General features: G+C 46.8%; 1 protein-coding gene across 6 annotated transcripts in view; it reads left to right on the top strand.

Moving 5' to 3' along the window:
* Positions 1-1,161: 1,161 nt before the first annotated feature.
* Positions 1,162-19,623, top strand: part of AKAP13 (A-kinase anchoring protein 13) — a 345,810-nt gene continuing 327,348 nt past the window's right edge. For all 6 annotated transcript variants that reach the window (XM_075345957.1, XM_075345960.1, XM_075345958.1 and 3 more), the window contains exon 1: positions 1,162-1,334. The gene's annotated coding sequence lies outside the window, so the exon portion shown is untranslated. The remainder of the gene's footprint in view (positions 1,335-19,623) is intronic.

The raw sequence follows: 19,623 nt of genomic DNA, 5'->3' as shown, positions 1-19,623 counted from the left end.
ACAACATCTGAAAGGAGTTTGTATGGTTTCCTCCGGATTCTCTGGTTTTCTCCCACACTCCAAAGACATACTGATAGGGAATTTAGATTATGTACATCAGTGATTTTGACTCCTGAAGAAGGAGTTGTGTTGACTCTGAAACGCGTTGAATAATAAAATCCCAAAGATATCTCTCCCGAGTGATTTCCTCATTGCACACGGCAGCGTGGGTTAACCCGTTCCTTCTACTCCACGTATACCGATTCATCCTCAGGGTCTGCAGCAGCCATCGTGGTAATCATTTCTGCTCATATAATGGTTGTGACCCTCACAACTACCCTTGTGTTTTATTCTGGTACCACCAGGATAAGACACCATCTGTGCCTTTTGTCTTTTCCAGAAAAGCTTTTATTCCATCTTTGTGAGGACAGTTTGGGGAAGACCCCTTTTCTGTTCCAGGACTGAGTGCACCCTTCAAGGTCGGTAAGACGTGGTTGGGTGGGATTGGTGAGGGAGAACGTGACTGGTCACATAGAGCCCCAACCCCAACAAACACCTTGTGGATGAACCCGGACACAGTTCGTGAGCCCGGCGGGGCACCAGCATCCGTGTCTGACCACAATGGCTGTTATGGATGAAGCGGTAAGGCCCCACAGTGGTGACCAGACCCTTCAATCATCCGTCACTTAGTGGTTTTGTTTTCTCTTTTCCCAGTTCAGTGATTTTTCCATTTTTTTCCGTTACATATGGAGGTGCGGATGGCGCTTCTGTCAGGATCCCGTCTATGACCGCCGAGGACCTGACCTACTAGAATGCAACAGTGCAACCTCAAAATTATTCTAGAGGCCCAAATCTCCTTATCTATGGGGTCTAACCCCGGGGGTGTAGAGAGGAGCATCCTGAGACCTGATGCTGGTGTCCTCCTGTGGTCCAGGACACGGCCCCTCCAGCACACACCCGCCCCCCCCGGGTTCTCTCGCCCTCAGGCTGTATTACATCTATCGACAACTTTTTAATTAAACTGACAAAATTTACAAACTCTGCCAAAACTTCCTGAGAAGTTATCCGCCTGCCAGCATGACTGACAGGGCCGGCGGCCAATCACCGCGCCGAGAATTACTGGGACTGGGAGGCTTGTAGTAGCCGCACATGCGCAGTGGGGGCGCTGTGCTGTCCGGGACAGCGGTGGGAGCGGAAAGTGATACAGTGTAGCAAGTGGAGCAGTGTCCATTGTGTGCTGCTTCTCCGCGGACACCGGAGCCACCAGCCTGAGGGACCGTGCACCATGTGTGGCCGTGTGCAGTGAGGAGCCCTGGGGAATGCCCTGGTCACACTTGTTGCTGGATAAGCAGGAGGTAAGCGGCGGTGGGGGATGGTGGTCTGTGCTGTCTGCTGCTCATGGCGGTCAGCGGCTCACCAATACATGGGGGTCACCGGGACCGGCTCTGCTGCTCTGCCCGCCGTGCCAGGGAGGCACGGGGCAACACTGTGGGAAAGATCAACTTCATAAGTAGCAACTGCACAGTATACTCCTCTGTGCGACTCGTGAGATCACTTATTGGATCCCTCTGTGCGACTCGTGAGATCACTTATTGGATCCCTCTGTGCGACTCGTGAGATCACTTATTGGATCCCTCTGTGCGACTCGTGAGATCACAAATTGGATCCCTCTGTGCGACTCGTGAGATCACTCATTGGATCCCTCTGTGCGACTCGTGAGATCACTCATTGGATCCCTCTGTGCGACTCGTGAGATCACTCATTGGATCCCTCTGTGCGACTCGTGAGATCACTCATTGGATCCCTCTGTGCGACTCGTGAGATCACTCATTGGATCCCTCTGTGCGACTCGTGAGATCACTCATTGGATCCCTCTGTGCGACTCGTGAGATCACTCATTGGATCCCTCTGTGCGACTCGTGAGATCACTCATTGGATCCCTCTGTGCGACTCGTGAGATCACTCATTGGATCCCTCTGTGCGACTCGTGAGATCACTCATTGGATCCCTCTGTGCGACTCGTGAGATCCCTCATTGGATCCCTCTGTGCGACTCGTGAGATCCCTCATTGGATCCCTCTGTGCGACTCGTGAGATCCCTCATTGGATCCCTCTGTGCGACTCGTGAGATCACTCATTGGATCCCTCTGTGCGACTCGTGAGATCCCTCATTGGATCCCTCTGTGCGACTCGTGAGATCCCTCATTGGATCCCTCTGTGCGACTCGTGAGATCACTCATTGGATCCCTCTGTGCGACTCGTGAGATCCCTCATTGGATCCCTCTGTGCGACTCGTGAGATCCCTCATTGGATCCCTCTGTGCGACTCGTGAGATCCCTCATTGGATCCCTCTGTGCGACTCGTGAGATCCCTCATTGGATCCCTCTGTGCGACTCGTGAGATCCCTCATTGGATCCCTTTGTGCGACTCGTCAGAGCGCTTAGGCTGTGTGCGTATTGCATGCATCTACACTGCGTCTAGTACTGCAGCGTAAACGCATGCGTTCTGCGTCCCCAGCAAAGTCTATGTAACTTGTGGAAATTCCATGCGCACGTTACGTTTTAGAACACAATGATTTGTTTGCTGAAATTTGTGGCCGAATCGCTGCGTTCTAAAAAGCAACATGTCGCTTCTTTTCTGCGTTTTGGATGCTTCTCCCTCTCTGTCTATGGCAGAGCAAGCATCCAGAGCGCATTCTAAATACTTCCAAAACGCAGCTTTTTGGCTGCGTTTTGAAACGCACGTGCAGTGGTAAAATGCTGCAGAATATTTGTCACGGCAGAACAACATAGCTTTATTCCCCTGCGGGGCTCCTCGGAGCGCTTGTTATATTCCTCTGTGTGACTCTTGGGATCCTTTGTGCCTGCTGTCCTATAGATCACAGGCTGCCCTAATAACAGTAATAATGCAGGTTGACAAATAGAGGAAAACTCCAGAAACTTTAGTTTTTCACTTAGTGCTTGAACTGTGATCTGCGACTCCATTATTGCAGGATGTTCCTACACAGACATCGCACGTTGTTCAGCCTCACACTCCACATAGTAGTCATTCTTGAACCCTGACTACGACTGGAGAAATTCTGCACAAGCAGGATGCCTGGCACTGTGCCAGCTCGGCCCCCAAACCACAGCGCACTGGTCATGTGCTTATCTGCCAGGTCTAGGCTGGGAGAATGAGCGTAAAATGAGAGGAAATAGCATTCAGTCTCATATTGTTCTCAATCCCAGCTGCCAGCGGGATCATGTTGGCTCTTACTAATGTGCATGGCATACATCATGTTGGCAGACTGAGCGGTGAGTTTACTAAACAAGGCGGACACTTAGGGTATGTGCGCACTAGGAGTTTTTTTCACGCTGCGTTTTTATGTGCGTTTTTGTCTAAAAAACGCACCCGCGGCTAAAAAAACCGCATGCGTTTTTGCCGCGATTTGGTGCGTTTTTTGCTGCGTTTTTACTCACTGCGTTTTTAATCAGTGCACAATGCCATTAAAGATTGTTGATGAAAAAAAAAAAAAAAGTCTGATGTCATTTCCTTCTTCAAAATGTTCATTGTATGCAGGAGAGCAGACAGCTGCAGAACTAGTGTATGCAGGAGAGCAGACAGCAGCTGCAGAACTACAAGTCTCAGCATCCTCCATTCACTAGTGTATGCAGGAGAGCAGACAGCAGCTGCAGAACTACAGGTCTCAGCATCCTCCATTCACTAGTGTATGCAGGAGAGCAGACAGCAGCTGCAGAACTACAAGTCTCAGCATCCTCCATTCACTAGTGTATGCAGGAGAGCAGACAGCAGCTGCAGAACTACAGGTCTCAGCATCCTCCATTCACTAGTGTATGCAGGAGAGCAGACCGCAGCTGCAGAACTACAAGTCTCAGCATCCTCCATTCACTAGTGTATGCAGGAGAGCAGACAGCAGCTGCAGAACTACAAGTCTCAGCATCCTCCATTCACTAGTGTATGCAGGAGAGCAGACAGCAGCTGCAGAACTACAGGTCTCAGCATCCTCCATTCACTAGTGTATGCAGGAGAGCAGACAGCAGCTGCAGAACTACAAGTCTCAGCATCCTCCATTCACTAGTGTATGCAGGAGAGCAGACAGCAGCTGCAGAACCACAAGGCTCAGCATCCTCCATCCAGGACTGTATGCAGTTTTTTGCCCAAAAAGAAAAAAAAAATGACATGGGCTTCGCCATATTTTTGTATGCTAGCCGGGTACAGCAGGCAGGTACGGGCTGCCCCCAACCCCCAGCTGCCTATTTGTACCCGGCTGGGAACCAAAAATATAGAGAAGCCCTTTTTTTTAATTATTTCATGAAATAATTAAAAAAAAAAATGACGTGGGCTTCGCCTAATTTTTGAGTCCAGCCGGGTACAACTAGGCAGCTGGGGTTTGGAATCCACAGTGCAGGGTGCCCATGCTTTCTGGGCACCCCCACTGCGAATTGCAGTCCGCAGCCACCCCAGAAAATGGCGCTTTCATAGAAGCGCCATCTTCTGGCGCTGTATCCAACTCTTCCAGCTGCCCTGAAGCCGGGTGGCTAGCCGGGTAATAATGGAGTTAGGGCTAGCTGTATATTATCAGCTAGCCCTAAGCCCGAAATTCATGGTGTCACGCCAATATTAGACATGGCCACCATGAATTTCTAGTAATGATAAAAAAAAAACACAACACAGAAAAATATTTTTATTAGAAATAAAACACAACACAATTAGTGACTCCATCTTTATTGAAATAAACCCCCCTCCGCAGTAATCCTGGGTTAGGGTCCCGCGCCGTCCAATCCAGATCCAATATCATCTGATCGGTTTGCTGGAAGGCAGAGCGATCAGATGATGTGTCAGGATCAAGTGCCTGAATCCCATCACACAACAGCTGATTGTATAAAAGCCGATTATACAATCAGCTGATGCATCAGTAGAAAAAAAAAAATAATAATACTCACTTATGTGCTGTGCTGATTACCGGCAGCTCCTGCAGCGATCGATTGGACAGGAGTCTGATCCCGTCCGATCGCTGCAGCAGCTGCCGGTAATCAGCTGATGAAATCCCCTGACGGCAGGATCAGCTGATAGCCGGCCGGGCGCGAAAAAGCCGGCGACACCGCGATCAGCTGATGCGTCAGGTGACTGCATCAGGTGATCCACCGCCAGGTCCTGCAAGCAAGGTCCTGCCCCGGGGAGACTGCACACAGCCAGAGCGGCGGGACCGGGAGGAGCTGGGAGCGGGCATGGCACCGGGACCCTGCGGACAGGTGAGTATATATGACATTTTTTTTTTTTCTACTGTTCACTTTGGTTTTCGCCGCTGCCTCCACCTCCCGCCCAGACATGGCGCCGCACGGAGCTGACATGCACAGGACGGGAGGTGGACGCAGCGGTGACGGTACCGGGAGGATTCATGCTTCTGTGTTTACCAACAGAAGGAATCCTCTTCCTGTACACGTCACTGTAGTGCCCACCCCTTGCGTTTTATAGCTGCGTTTTTAGTCATAGAAACGCGGCTATATGCGTTTTTCATTGCGTTTTTAACATCTCATTGAATTCAATGAGTGAAAAACGCAGTGGAAAACGCAGAAATAATTGACATGCTGCGTTTTTGTGGTCACCACAAAAACGCAGCTAAAAAAAAACGCTGTGTGCGGACAGCACTTATGAAAACCCATTGACATTGCTGGGGAAGCAATGTCACTGCGTTTTCAGCACAAAAACGCGGCAAAAACGCCTAGTGCGCACAAGGCCTTAGTGTGGGCATCACTTCTGCTTACCCATCTTGATATGATCATTTTACCTGTTCTAAGTAAAGTGAACCCAGATCAATTGCTTGATAAGTGTTTTTTATTTTTATAAGTGGTGCCTAGGAAAGCTGGTTGCGTTTTGGTATTGTCCTTATAATGTGATTGGGCCCACCTATCCTTGAATGTCTAGTCCTAATATTCTGACATTCTTACAAACAGGTTCAGACTGGCCCACAGGGGAGCTGGTGTTTTTCCCGGTGGGCCCCCCTGTAGGACCTTTGATTCCCCATGTATGGACCACGCCAGCAGGTCATCCTTCATCAGGCTGGCCAGTTTACAATTTTATACAAGCTTAGCTACATTTGTGAATGAAAGAAATGTAATATTTACATGTAGCTGAAAATTGGGCACCCGAGTCACTGTTACTGGTGGGCCCTTAGCACCGCAGTCTGATGCTGGCAGCAATGCTGGATTCTGGAATAGCTGGTTGTAAATTCCAGTAGAGTTGTACTGGTGTTGGTGAAGAGTATCCCTGCTTGTCAAGTATCCATTAAAAAAACCAAGCAAATAAAACCCCAAAACATATGCAAATAAAAACTAAAGTTTTCGTTTTTGTACAGCTAAGTTTAAAAACGGCAACTTTGGTTTGCCATCCATTATTTTTCCCATCTGGTGTTCTGAGCATGTGCAGTACTTAAAAAGGAATCATCTGCTATAACGATGACCATGTGTATGATTCATTGATAAAAAGTTCAATGTAAAAAAAAAAGTTTTTGACCGTAAAAAGTTTTTTTTTTTTTTTTTTTTTCCTGCGTCCAAAAAAAAAAAATGATAGCAGGTGGACCAGATGCAAACTGATGACGTTTTCCGAAAAATAGAACCCATTCAAAGGAATGTATCCTATAACTGATTCTACCCCCACGATTTTCTGCTCTCTAAATGGGCCATAAAAACAGAAATAAAAATGTAGATGTGAACAGAGACTAAGAAATGTCTGGAGGGAAATAATAGAAGCTTTTTTTTTTTTTCTTCGTATTTTGGTGCAGGAGATTCTCACCCGTTAGTCCTCTCTGATGTCAGTTCCTCTACGATACGATATCAAAGATTGTTAATGTTGGTGAATGTGGCCTATAAATTGGGACAGTTGTAAGATCTAGCAGACACATTCCAAGGGCTTGGACTCGCTGTCGCGTTGTCATTGCTGCTGGAGGAGGCCGTCTCCACAGGATGGGCTTCATGCGTTTCATGCTCTAGTTTTCTGTTGTCATTTCAGTTATATTGAAGTAACGGCATCCATTGTTTGGCTTTAGTAGAGGCAGATATTTTCACATTTGTACTTTTCTGCATGCCAGGTTTGGGCGCTAATGATGGAAAGCTCATTTACTAACATTGTACCGCCAGATAACAGAGCAGTATGTGACCAAGGTGGTGCATGTACGTTGGCATTTGGGGCACATGTTGATCTTGGTTTAGCTCTCCACCACTTCTCCATACAATAACCATTTTATAAATCCATAGCCCATGTTCCCATTTTCTGACATTCAGCATGAAGCCCACCCTCCTCCATCTCTTATTGTATTTTTCACAAAAAGCTGTTGTGATGGCATTGGTCGGTCATCTTGGTATGGGGCACATTCATCAAGTCTGGCATTTTGTACACATACAAGGGTAAGATGTGCCACTTTCATTCCGAGGTTTGCTTCTCTTAAGGAATTTGGCGCTTCTTTAAGTTGCTTTGCGCCAGCTTAAGAAATAACATAATTTTTTGTCGTGAATTTTGATAAACCTGTCTTACAGGTGGCAACAAAGCTCCTGGCTTCTCAAAAAGGTGATGGATGTAATAAAACCTCCAAGTCTTAAAAATTTTCAGCTATCATGTCATGCAAAAAGTTTGCCCCATTTCAGAGAGTTTTCTGACACACGTCACTATCTGATGTATTGGCCCCTTTAGAGAAGATTCAGCATGGTGCAGCATACTATGAATGGACTGGAGCTCTTGTCATCTTCCCTAATTGTGCCTTATGTACTGGGATCTTACAGCCTGAATACAAAGAAAATGTGGCCGTAACATGGTCATGTAAACCTTCTCTAAAAAGGATTTCCCCAACATTAAAAGGCGTTGTCTATTTGAGGACAGGACCCAGAATGGAGAGGTGGGCGCACACGTGCTGTCACTGCTTCTTTCCGACTACACATTTCCGAGCTTGCATTCGGTGGTGTCTTCACCGTCGGACGTCACAGATCCACAAGTTGACACATGGTTCCTATAGTATTTAATTATGTAGGAACTGGCGGAGTAGCCTAGTGTTTTCCCATATGCAACAGGTTTGTATATCGATCCGTTACTGTCACTTTCTTGATATCCCACATGTCTCCTGCGTGGAGTTAATCCAGTTTAGTAGTAGGTTGTCATTGTCACATCAGTCACTTTTTTGTTTGGGCCTCTGTCTTTAGATCTCATGGGCAGAATGCACTTCGCTTTGGTCATGAAACCAATGACCTTTAAACTGTGGAGAATAATTAATCTACCCTGCATCGGTTAAGCTTTCCCAGGGTCTCTGAAGTGAAGCTGGATTGTTAAAGATCAGTCTTGTTGACTGTTGGCAGTTTCTCAACTTTTCCATCTCAGTCCGCCTTGTTCTTTTGCCTGGCACTGAAATAGTTAAACCCGTAAAGGTTGGGCTTTGTAACACCCACGATTTCATAATGACTCCACGCACCTTTTGAATTATGTGAGTTTGATCCTCTGCATTTAAATGGGATAATAGCGGTATAATAATAGTCACACTGTTGTGCGACGTCACTAATAACCGGGCCGGTGAGGATACTGACGGCAGCACCTCTGCACAGTGGCTGTGTATTCTGCATGGGAGAATGCAATGGCTGAAGGCTCGTGCAGACGACTTTTTTTTTGGTCCAAGTGCTATACATAAAAAAAACGTATTGCACTCGGACTAATGTTATTCAGTGAGGTATTGCATGTCAGATTTTTTTTTTTTTTTTTTTCTTTCCTTGGGCCGAGGGATCTGAGGAAAAAATCACAACATGCACAAAATAGACAAATGTCTGAGGGCCATTCAATTTTCAATCTGTCCATCCATGAAAATAATTGGACCACACTCGGGTGACAGAATGAAGGTGGGGAACTCGCTGTTTTTTTTTTACCTTTGAGAAAAACTGATCCCGCTCTGTTTTGATTTTGTTTAAATGGTGAAAATATGGTCATATAAACTCAGCCTTAATGGTTCCTTAGCACATCCATGCATTTTGGTTTGATTACGGATCGCAAAGCACGGACTGGTCATGGGTCTCTTGACCCAAACTCGGCAGCCTGAAAAGTGACTAATAAGATATGTTGATCTCCCTAAGGTCAACAATGCTTGCTTGAAAAGTGACTAAGGCTGACGACTTTGGGTCATGAGACCCATGGCCAGTCCGTGCATTGTGGTCCAAAATCAGACTAATGTGCACCGGTGTCTGAACAAGCCCCGAGATTAAAGGGAACCTGTCAGGTGCAATATGCATCCAGAACCATGAGCAGTTCTGGGTTCATATTGCTAATCCCTGCCTAACTGTCCCAGTATCTACAGTAGTAGCATAGATAAAGAGATCTCTAGAAAAAGTATTACTAAAGATCTGTTATCATATCCTAATGAGGCCAACATCTAGTCACAAGAGCGTAATTTCCCCTGGGTAGTCTGCCTCTTAGCATGTTGGCACACCCTTGTGGGTGTGCTAACATGCTAATGAACGTGCAGCATCACAGGATGATCTCGCTCACCTCTCTACTGCCAACGCTCCCAAAAATTTGGGAGGAAAATGGGGGGTGCGTCTTAAAATCCGAATATAGCTTTACCTGGGGGTCCTGTCTGTGCGGCGATCGGGCAGTCGGGTGCCTGTGCCTGTGTGCGGGCGGCAGTCGGGTGCCTGTGCCTGTGTGCGCGCGGCAGTCGGGTGCCTGTGCCTGCGTGCGGGCGGCAGTCGGGTGCCTGTGCCTGCGTGCGGCACCCGGCTGCCGCACGCACGCAAGCACAAGTACCCGGCCGCTTGCACGCAGGGTGGGCGGGCAGCCTGCTGGCTGCCACTCTGTGCGTGCGGGGCAGGTGGCTGTGCAGCAGGTTACCCAGTTTGTTCGCTGTCCCAGTTTCAAATGATGGCGCGGGAGCCGGGCGCGTGCGCAGATGGAGCCCTTGGATGAGAGCTCCATCTGCGCATGCGCCGCTCCAAGCGCCATCATTTGAAGCGGGACCGCGGACACTGGGACACTCACTGCACCGGCCTGCTGCACGTCTCGCCCGCTGCCGCCACCACGGATGCCACCGCACCTGCCACCACGGATGCCACCGCACCTGCCACCACGGATGCCACCGCACCTGCCACCACGGATGCCACCGCACCTGCCACCACGGATGCCACCGCACCTGCCACCACGGATGCCACCGCACCTGCCACCACGGACCCCGCTTCCACTGACCTGCCGCACCTGTCAGCACAACCTCTGCCTCCTGTGATCCTGGTGCCCCACTCTGGTAAGAGAACACCGGAGTATAAGACGGACCCCATTTTCTTCTTTTACCTTTTTTTTATGTCTAAATTTGGGGTGCGTCTTATAATCCGGTGCATCTTATAAAGCGAAAACTACGGTATATGGGGCCTCCTGACTTCATTTACATTTAAACTTGGAATTTCTTTTAGTTTTTACGTGAGAAAAGCATTGCCAAAGAAGTGTTTCAGCAGCTGTCTCCTCTCCTCATTGAAAACACCTCGGCCAAGAGCTCGTATATCGCCGACACCTATCTTGTGTATCTAACTAGCTTTACAAAGGCCCTTTAAACATACACCATGTTCCAAATTATTATGCAAATTGGATTTAAGTGTCATAGCGATTAATTTTTTTTTTTCCAATGAAACTCATTGATGGTATTGTGTCTCAGGGTTCTTTGGATCACTGAAATCAATCTCAGATACCTGTGATAATTAATTGCCACATAAGCCCAATAAAAGGAAAATTAGATGTCCCACAATATTAAGCAGGGCACAGTTTTCAAGTAACGTGGGAAAGAAAAAGGATCTCTGCTGCCGAAAAGCATCAAATAGTGCAATGCCTTGGACAAGGGATGAAAATATTAGATATTTCACGAAAACGTAACCGTGATCATCATACTGTGAAGAGATTTGTGGCTGATTCTGAGCACATACGTGTTCGTGCTGATAAAGGCAGAATGAGGAAGGTTTCTGCCAGGCAGCAGCTGCTAAAAAGCCATTACAAACCAGCAAACAGATATTTGAAGATACTGGTGCCTCTGGCGTCCCTCGAACCTCAAGGTGTAGGATCCTTCAAAGGCTTGCTGTGGTGCATAAACCTACTTTTCGGCCACCTCTAACCAGTGCTCACAAGCAAAAACGGTTGCAGTGGGCCCACACATACATGAAGACTAATTTTCAAACAGTCTTGTTTACTGATGAGTGTCGAGCAACCCTGGATGGTCCAGATGGATGGAGTAGTGGATGGTTGGTGGATGGCTACCATGTCACAACAAGACTGCGACGTCAGCAAGGAGTTGAAGGAGTCATGTTTTGGGCCGTAATCATGGGGAAACATCTGGTAGGCCCCTTTTGGGTTCCTGAAGGTGTGAAAATGACCTCTGCAAAGTATATAGAGTTTCTGACTGACAACTTTCTTCCATGGTACAAAAAGCAGAAACGTGCCTTCAGAAGCAAACTCCTCTTCAAGCATGATAATTCACCATCTCATGCTGCAAATAATACCTTTGTGTCATTGGCTGCTATGGGCATAAAAGGAGATAAACTCATGGTGTGTCCACCATCTTCCCCTGACCTCAACCCTATAGAGAACCTTTGGAGTATCATCAAGCAAACGATCTATGAGGGTGGGAGGCAGTTCACATCAAGACAGCAGCTCTGGGAGGCTATTCTGACATCATGCAAAGAAATTCTAGCAGAAACTCATCGGGAGGTTTCTTCAATAAAATTTGATGAATACTCTAACGGGTGATGACTTTTATTAGACTGATTGTCATTTGCACCGACCATTTAGGAAAATCAGAGAAAAATATAATTTGCATAATAATTTGGAACATGGTGTAGGTGAAATACGGACGGTACATAGATACCATATACTATAGTCGTCATTGGGCATTTCTCTTTATAATAGATGGGAATAAAAATGGCACACACTGCATTCTTTATACCAATGTGAGTAACCCTATAAAGTCAAATTGCCTCCATATTATAGGTCAGAAAATGTGGAGTGACTAAGGCCTCATTCAGGTGTTCGTGACACACGGTCCGCGTGTGTCCGCGGCCTCCAGACCCAAATTCTTATATCTATGAGGCCGCCAAGTAGACCAGGTCGTGCCTCGCGGACTCTGACTGCTCCACAGACGTCTGAATGACGCCAAGCATTTCATTGAGGATTTCGTATGTTTGCTGGACAGTGTGTATTTACTGTACTTAGCAATGCCAGGTTTATGAAAAAAGTTGGAAAAATATCAGCTTTTTGTTTTATTATAGCATAGTTCTGGCTTTGATAGGAAGCTTGATAAATAAACTATTCTTTTCATTGATAAATGGCCATTGTGAGAAAAGGATCTTGTAAAATCCTGTTTGATACAATGGCACGCGTGCCTGCTGTGATAAGGTGCCAAATTGCTGCATAAGAATTATATATCTGAGTTTTTTTGTCTTATTTTTAAAGGGAACCTGTCAGCAGAAATTTCGTCCAAAACCTAAAAGCTTCCCCCTCTGCAGCTCTTGGGCTGCATTCCTGAAAGGTCCCTGTTATTATTGTGCCCCATGTGAGACCAAAATAAAGACTTTATAAAGTGGTACCTTTTTGTATTCAGATACTGTAAATGTGACACGGGGGCGGGCTCTCTGGCGTCCGTTATTCTGCCTCCTGGTCCTGTATGCCGCCCCCATCGCTCCTTTCCATAGCTGATGCACCACCCACTGCTCCAGCCATCCCCGCGCATGCCCAGTGCCAGTCTCACTGGACTGAGCAGTGTGACCGCTGGTGACGTGTGCGCAGGCAAGTGATTATGGGCGGGGCTGTGATTGTTATCAGCAAGTACCCGCCCATAATCTCGTGAGCGCGCAAACCTCACCAGCGGTCACACTGTGCTCAGGGTAGATGCTAGACTGTATGGGCTGCTTCCAGGGATGACGTCACTTTTGTCACGTAATAGTATTTTGAACACGCCCCTATCACGTGACAAAAGGGACGTCATCCCTGGAAGCAGCCCATACAGTCTAGCATCTACCCTGAGCACAGTGTGACCTCTGGTGAGGTTTGCGCGCTCACGTGATTATGGGCATAATGAATAGAAAATATAGTCCAGACATTGACGAGGTTAGAAATAATGATTTTTTTTTTTTTTTACTTGAAATAATAATTTTCTCCTTCAAGGCTAGTTTCAGACTTGCGTTGGACGGGATCCGTAGCATTGCGTTGTGTGACGCATGCAACGGATGCGTTGCATATAGTGGCACAACGCATGCTACAGATCGTACAAAATAACGCAGTCCGTTGTAGTTTTTTTTCCTTGACTTTACACATCTGAGCATGCGCAGTTGTGTAAAGACAGCTGCGTTAACGGAATCCGTCAAATGACGCATTCTAACGGAATCCGCCACCATAGGCGTCCATTATAAAAACAACGGACGCCTAACGGATTCCTGCAAATTGTTTTTTTTTGACACTCCGCCAAGCGCAGAAAAACGTTACATGCAGCGTTCCATCCGCCTGACGCAGCATCAAAATAACGATGCTGCGTTGTCCAGCGGATGCAACGCAGACCCTTGCGTTACAGTGCGTCGTCCATACAAGTCTATGGAGAATAGCGCAGTGCGTTAACGGACTACGCTATTTTCCATAGTGACGGAATGCGCTGAACGCAAGTGTGAAACTAGCCTAACTTTGCTTTCGTCTAAGAATGCTCCCTTTGCAGCATTTCCAGCTTTGCAGACCTTTGGCATTCTAGCTGTTAATTTACTGAAGTAATCTGGAGATATTTCACCCCATGCTTCCAGAAGCCCCTCCCACAAGTTGGATTGGCTTGATGGGCACTTTTTGCGTACCATACGGTCAAGCTGCTCCCACAACAGTTGAGATCTGGTGACTGGGCTGGCCACTCCATTACAGATAGAATACCAGCTGCCTGCTTCTTCCCTAAATAGTTCATGCATAATTTGGAGGTGTGCTTTGGGTCATTGTCCTGTTGTAGGATGAAATTGGCTCCAATCAAGTGCTGTCCACAGGGTATGGCATGACGTTGCAAAATGGAGTGATAGCCTTCCTTATTCAAAATCCCTTTTACATTCTACAAATCTCTCACTTTACCAGCACCAAAGCAACCTCAGACCATCACATTACCTCCACCATGCTCGACAGATGGCGTCAAGCACTCTTCCAGCATCTTTTCAGTTGTTCAGCGTCTCACAAATGTTCTTCTGTGTGATGCAAACACCTCAAACTTCGATTCGTCTGTCCATAACACTTTCCAATCTTCCTCTGTCCAATGTTTGTGTTCTTTTGCCCATATTAATCTTTTCCTTTTTATTAGCCAGTCTCAGATATGGCTTTTTCTTTGCCACTCTGCCCTGAAGGCCAGCATCCCGGAGTCACCTCTTCACTGTAGACGTTGACACTGGTGTTTTGCGGGTACTATTTAATGAAGCTGCCAGTTGAGGACCTGTGAGGCGTCAATTTCTCAAATTAGAGACTCTAATGTACTTGTCTTGTTGCTCAGTTGTACAGCGGGGCCTCCCACTTCTCTTTCCACTCTGGTTAGAGCCTGTTTGTGCTCTCCTCTGAAGGGTGTAGTATACACTGTTGTAGGAAATCTTTAGTTTCTTGGCAATTTCTCTCGTGGAATATCCTTTCTTTCTTAGAACAAGAATAGACTGCCGAGTTTAACATGAAAGTTATCTTTTTCTGGCCATTTTTAGAGTTTATTGGAACCAACAAATGTAATGCTCCAGATTCTCAACTAGCTCAAAGGAAGGTCAGTTTTAAGCTTCTCTAATCAGCAAAACTGTATTCAGATGTGCTAACATACTTCCACAAGGGTTTTCAAGGGATGTCTAAACATTCATTAGCCTTCTAACACAGCAAACACAATGTACCATTAGAACACTGGAGTGGTGGTTGTTGGAAATGGGCCTCTATACACCTATGTAGATATTGCATTAAAAAGCAAACATTTGCAGATCGAATAGTCATTTACCACATTAACAATGTATAGAGTGTATTTCTGTTTAATTTAATGTTAACTTCATTGTAAAAAGGGCTTTTCTTTGAAAAATAAGGAAATATCTAAGTGATCCTATACTTTTGAACTGTACTGTACCTTTCAGTCCCCATTGCACTGTGCCCTTATTTATTTTCCATATTGCACTCTCGGTTAACGGCACTTACTAAAGATGTCCTGGTCTCCGAGAGAACCTAAAGCGCACCAATCACCAGGATTTTCTTATATACCCTAAACCCAGTGCTATACTGGCACTATCAAGCTGATTCTATACATACCTTTAGTTATCAACTAGGATGTATAATTTTTGAAACCCAAGCAAGTAAAGTTATTAAAATGAGCAGTTTTTTGATTGTCAGCAGCTGCCGATCTGCGAATAGCTGATGTGGGTTTTGGTAATGATTCCCGCCACTCTGCCTGTTGTTCCTCCCGCTATATTTTATTTATGCTAATTCTATTATAGAAGTGTTTTACTAATGCTTGTGGCTAAATCGAAGTGGCTGGAAGGACCTTGCTGATGTGCCGCCCCTTCTGGTCACATAGGTATGATGTCAGCAAAGCCCTTCTAGCCACAACCATTAGTAAAACGCTTCTATAATGGAATTAGCATAACTAAAAGAAAGGGGGAGGAACAACAGGCAGGGGGGCGGGAATCATTATCAAATCCCACCCCAGCTATTAGCTGATCCTCAGCTGCTGCCAATCAAAAAGCTGCTCATTTTACAAGCTTTACTTGTTTGTGTTTCAAAAACTATATATCCGAGCTGACAACTAAAGGTATGTATAGAATCAGCCTGATAGTGCCAGTATAGCACTGGCTTTAGGTTATATAGGAAAATCCTGGTGATTGGTGCGCTTTAAGTTTAGTACGAGTCACATTGCAAGGAGCCATGGGTGTGTTCCCTCGGAGCTGCTTCCACTGCTTGGTAAGTGAAGCATGACTGGCACATTGCTGGAGATTGGTAATGAATGCACGCAAAGTACAAATGAGCATTTATTGTAACTGCCCGGTAGACATTGACATATTACGTCTGTGCCTGTAATTTCTCAAATTGTGTTAGGTTATATGAGCCATGTTTTGCACAGAGCAGGGCTGGATTGATCCAGGCAGCAGAGGCAGGTAACCAATTTGCCAAAGTAACTTGTTTATTGTCTACTAAAGTAATCCTACTGGCTCCTAGAAAGGTGCAAGTGTCCTCTAATCTTTGCCGTGATCTGTTCACTTTCCTTCCGGACGCCAGTTCGGGTGAATCCCCATGGTTAGGCTTTCATTGGTAAAATGTCTGCAGCTGAGCATTGGTTCTATTGATATGAATTGGCCTGTATCAAAATAAGGGAGCAGGTAAAGAATGGTACTGTTCCAAAATCTGCAGCATGGGAATTCACCATTGGAGCCATTACAGGCGTGAGGAGGGAGAGGACAGGGACACTATCCTATCTATTGGAGGTAGCAATCCTAAAGGTCCAGTCACACTAAGCAACTTACCAGCGATCCCAACAACGATAGGGATCGCTGGTAAGTTGCTAGGAGGTTGCTGGTGAGATGTCACACTGCGACGCTCCAGCGATCCCACCAGCAACCTGACCTGGCAGGGATCGCTGGAGCGTGGCTACACAAGTTGCTGGTGAGCTCACCAGCAACCAGTGACCAGCCCCCAGCGCCGCGTGGAAGATGCTGCGCTTGGTAACTAAGGTAAATATCGGGTAACCAACCCGATATTTACCTTGGTTATACCAGCGCACGGAGCTACACGTGCAGAGAGCAGGGAGCAGCGCACACTGAGCGCTGGCTCCCTGCTCTCCTAGTTACAGCACACATCTGGTTAATTACCCGATGTGTGCTGCAGCTAAATGTGCACAGAGCAGGGAGCAGCGCACAATGCTTAGCGCTGGCTCCCTGCTCTCCTGGCTACAGCACACATCGGGTTAATTAACCCGATGTGTCCTGCAGCTACATGTGCACAGAGCAGGAGACGGCACTGACAGTGAGAGCGGCGGAGGCTGGTAACAAAGGTAAATATCGGGTAACCAAGGACAGGGCTTCTTGGTTACCCGATGTTTACTGTGGTTACCAGCCTCCACAGAAGCCGGCTCCTGCTGCCTGCACATTTAGTTGTTGCTGTCTCGCTGTCACACACAGTGATCTGTGCTTCACAGCGGGACAGCAACAACTAAAAAATGGCCCAGGACATTCAGCAACAACCAATGACCTCACAGCAGGGGCCAGGTTGTTGCTGGATGTCACACACAGCAACATCGCTAGCAACGTCACAAAAGTTGTTCGTTAGCAGCGATGTTGCTTAGTGTGACAGGGCCTTAAAACTCCGTATTGACAGTTTAAAGAGCCTTGCCACATGACTTTTGGGATTAGTATATCTTCCTCTCTGAATGCTATCTGCATATTAAAATTCCCTGGGAAGCATTGCTTGGCTTATAGGTCTCTACGTCAGCTTGGCACTCTCCAAAAGGAAAAACTTGATCCTTTAGACCCCCTGATGTAAGGAGAATATGCCCATTTTATATTGTCGCAAAGAATACAGTAGGTATTATTGGCATATCTTACTGGTTTAACCCCTTCACGACCTTGGACGGATCTATCCGTCATAGATCGTGTCCCGTTAAGCCCCGCCCACTGCCGCGGGCAGGCGGCGTGGATCGGCACACATATCAGCTGTTTTCAACAGCTGACATGTGTGCCTGCTAGCCGCGGGTGGAATCGCTTCCACCCGCGGCCATTAACCCCTTAAATCTTGCTGCCAAAGTCTGGCAGCAAGATTTAAATGCGCGCGGCCATGTTTGTTACTCACCGCCGCCCCCACCGGAAGTCACGTGTGTTATCACGTGACTATCGGTGGTTGCCATCGTAGCACAGGGTCATGTGATGACGCCTGCTGCTATGATCTTTCACTTTCATTTTCCCTCGGCCGAGAGCAGAGGGAAAACCAAAGTGAGTGAATCTGCTGATTACAGCGGTATTGCTGTGATCAGCAGATAGCGATCAGCGATCGGATTGCTGATTGCTATAGCCCCCTAGGGGGACTAGTAAAATAAAAAAAAAAAGTAAAAAAAAAAGTTTTAAAAAATAAAAAAAAAAACAAAAAACCTAAAAGTTCAAATCACCCCCCTTTCCCCCCATTGAAAATTAAAGGGTTAAAAAATAAATAAATATACACATTTGGTATCGCCGCGTTCAGAAATGCCCGATCTATCAAAATATAAAATCAATTATTCTGATTGGTAAACGGCGTAGTGGCAAAAAAATTCCAAACGCCAAAATTACGTTTTTTGGTCGCTGCAAGTTTTGCGCAAAATGCAATAACAGGCGATCAAAACGTAGCATCTGCGCAAAAATGGTACCATTATAAACGTCAGCTCGAGACGCAAAAAATAAGCCATCACTGAGCCATTGATCCCAAAAAATAAGAACTCTACGTGTTTCGGAAAATGGCGCAAAACGTGCGCCACTTTTATTGGACAAACTTGTGAATTTTTTTTAACCCCTTAGATACAAGTAAACCTATACATGTTTGGTGTCTACAAACTCGCACCGACCTGAGGCATCACACCCAGACATCAGTTTTACCATATAGTGAACACCGTGAATAAAATATCCCAAAAACTATTGTACGATCCCACTTTTTTTGCAATTTTTCCGCACTTGGAATTTTTTTGCCGTTTTCCAGTACACTATATGGTAAAACTTATGATTTCATTTAAAAGTACAACTCGTCCCGCAAAAAACAAGCCCTCATATGGCAAGATTGACGGAATAATAAAAAAGTTACAGCTCTTGGAAGAAAAGGAGCAAAAAACAAAAACGCAAAAACGGAAAGTGCCCGGGGGCTGAAGGGGTTAAACCACATAGCATTACCAAGGGACCACAGTTTGATATCTTAGCATTACTATTCCAGTGTCTGGAAGTTTTAACATGCTGTATTTTATTGTGCTCAATGAGTCTCTCCCATCAGAACATGGCCTGCCAGAGTCCAGAGAGCTGTCCCCACCAGCATCAGGCTGTCAGTAGTGAATGTGCATTGACAGTGAGGTGTCAATCACAGCAGGAGGCGGGCTGGTCTGCCATGCACCTGAGTTTCTACCGTGTTTCCCCGAAAGTAGGACCCCCCCGAAAGTAAGGCAGGGTGGGGGTTTCGGGGGGGTCCGCCAATGTAGGGCACCCCCCGATTGTAAGGCAGGGTAGCGGGGGGCCCGGGAATGTAAGGCCGCCTATGGGTGGTGGTCGCGGCGTAATGTAATGTAAGGCCGCATATCTCACCGGCCTGCGGCGCGTCCCGGGTCACCGCTCTTCCTGCTCGCAGCTGATTGGCCGATCAGCCTGTAAGTCACAGGCTCCCTGCTGGCCATCAGCTCGAGCTGTGATTGGCCAGTCAGCCGGCTCGCAGCTGATTGTCCGAATCAGCCGCGACGTCACCGCATGCAGGCGCTCGCTCCGATTGGTCCAGCGTCCCAGGCATCAGATACGTCAGCCCGGCACCGCAGAGGAGATCGAAGGAAAGTAACGGTAAGTTCCGAAACTCTCTGTGTGTGTGTGTGTGTGTGTGTACGGTATGTGTATGGGTGCCGTATGGGGCTGTATGTGTCAGTGTGTGTGTGTGTGTGTACGGTATGTGTATGGGTGCC

The sequence above is a fragment of the Anomaloglossus baeobatrachus genome, chromosome 4 (genome assembly GCF_048569485.1).
Source record: "Anomaloglossus baeobatrachus isolate aAnoBae1 chromosome 4, aAnoBae1.hap1, whole genome shotgun sequence".
In the NCBI taxonomy this organism is placed as follows: domain Eukaryota; kingdom Metazoa; phylum Chordata; class Amphibia; order Anura; family Aromobatidae; genus Anomaloglossus; species Anomaloglossus baeobatrachus.
This window is presented reverse-complemented; position numbering and strand designations above follow the sequence as displayed.